Here is a 2,500-nt window from a genome sequence, read left to right as displayed (position 1 = left end):
GCGCTTCAACCAGAACGCCTGTATGCCATCTAGCCCAGGAGATTTCCAGTTAGGAACAGTCTTCAACTGCTTTCCAACATCCCTCTTGCTAATTGCAATATCAGCCTGCCTCTGCCCTTTCCTGTATAACTTCTCTTCAAATTATGTTGTCCACTCTTTATGGTCATCATGTTGTAGAGGGCACTCCGCAGATCTGACTAAAACTTAGTTGTGTCCTCAGGATCAAGAGGGAGTGTTTCGCCATTTCCGCCCTTAATGTTCCGGGAAAAAAGACAACAGCCTCTGATTGGTGGCAAACAGCCTGTTCTGTTTAAACTGCTTCTGTTTATTAGAATGCCGTTTCACTCGATTTGCCTTAGCACTGATCCTCTGCTTAAGCTCCCCCATTGTTGACTTGAAAACTTTTGCCTTGATCTTGTAGGCCCTATCTAATCTTCTTTTCTCCCCTTTCTTTCCCCTTTTCTACACGGTGTCAACCATCGATCTCATTAAAAAACCATATTTTAAATTAAAAACAAGTTAAACAACACTAGAACCGTTTCAAAAACGCCTTAAAGCATCCATTACCTTTGTACGCGCTGTATTTTCTTTTCAGTTATTTTCATTCCAAGGCAAAGTAGCCAGGCCTGGAGTTGTGTTCCAGGCGCATTCTTCAAGCTTTTTCTCTGGGTAATGTTGCTCCCATAACGTTCTCTTCCTTCAGCTGTCATTCTTCAGTTTTATTTTTGCTGGATTCTTGCGACTAATTTACAATCGCTTCCACAGTTTTTCTCAAATTCCGCCATGTTAGTAATCGACCTGGCCTTCCGAGAAAATCCCAGAAACGCTTGCGCAGTGACTCTCACCCCAGGCTCTCACTATTTTCCAAAGTAAGCTATTTCTTTATGCAATTCTATTAATTAATCGCATTTTTTTTAAATCAAAGGAAAAACAGATAACGCGGTTAAAAAAAAAAAACAAATGAAAAATGCAAATAAACTAAAAAGGTTTTATGCGGCTACTGAAAAAAAGATTATGCGACCATAAATCGACAACAAATACTGAAAACAAAAAACAAAAACACTGAAAACAAAGAAGGATAAAGGTTACTTACAGACTTTTTGGAACCCATTCCAAGTGCATAAGATGGCATAACAAAGGAAGGAATAAAACAAAGATAAAATAATTAGAATAAGTAATTCAGATACGCATCGCATTGTTTTTTTTATATGCAATCGATTCAACCATAGACAAATGTGGGAAACTCAATATTGCACCCAATTCAAATCCTTTGGGGAAAAAAAAATGAACAAAAAAAAGCAGTTTATTATAGGTAATTCAATATCATTTAAATGTGAGTGCTACATTATAACGCAAATGAAATACAAGAAGAACCTTAACACCAAGAGTAAAAGTAAATTGAACTAATGCTGAAGCAGACAAAGTGGTCGTGACCATAGGCAAGGCTCAGACTGATTCTGGTCATATATTGTCCAAAGGTGCTAAAAAAACCTATTAAATGTAAAAGGAAGGTGAAAAGTGGTCTAAATTGTGTAAAAACAAAACCGTGCGATAAACAAATGCCAGCTGTGTTACTTCTCAATTTAGAGAAAACTTCTAATTTTTTTTTATTATATTGTTTCGATATATGTTTCCGTCGGAAGCCGTGTCTGTTATAGTTTTGCCATGGAGATCAGAGCCCATTCGAGTTCCGAAAGTCCTACAAATTTTGGATGAATAGATAAATCGGAATTGGATATATATCTTCATTATACAAAAATGCAATATAAACAGGAGCTATGTGTTGCTTGCAACTCATACACCTATTTTGGCGACGATGCGCCAAAGTAGAACTTAAAACCCGAAGGGAAATACAACGGTTCTGGCCCCGACATGCAAAAATGACGAGTTTAAATAGAAAAAGAGGTGACAAAGAACTTAGGCCCTGTTTACAAGGAGGAAGGGTAACCCGAGTGCTAGGGTTGCCCTGGCAAAAGGGTTATCCTAGCTCTCAGACATTTCTTCTTTTTTTCATCGACGTGTTTACAAGGCAGCTAGGGTTACCCTGGCGCTAGGGTAACCCTACGTGTGAAATTTTGCCTTTAAAGCCGGGCTATCTTCCACCCTCGTGTTAGGGTAACCCTAGTAGTAGGGGTACCGTACCTTGCATGTAAACATTGCCTTATTACATACGAAATAGTGATATCTCTTGTTCAAAATTTGCTAACCACGGAACAAAAGAAGTCATTGTTTCAACAGCCAGTTCTGGTTTGCATATTAATAACAATGGGTGACGTCACGAGAAACGTCGCTATAAATAGTGGCGAGAATTTACCTAATGAAGTAACAAGGAAGCAAAAGGCTGGAGTGGATGCAAAAACTAGGTGCTAATTAAAGAAAACGGACATAGAGAAAATGCAACTAATTTATGGAATAGTCTTTCTTTCACCTATTGCAGATCAATTTTGACCCAAGTGTAAAATTGCGCATTGGTTGTAAACGGACCTCGTAGACCGAATAC

Source organism: Montipora capricornis, chromosome 7, assembly GCF_036669925.1.
Source record: "Montipora capricornis isolate CH-2021 chromosome 7, ASM3666992v2, whole genome shotgun sequence".
NCBI lineage: Eukaryota > Metazoa > Cnidaria > Anthozoa > Scleractinia > Acroporidae > Montipora > Montipora capricornis.
This window is presented reverse-complemented; position numbering follows the sequence as displayed.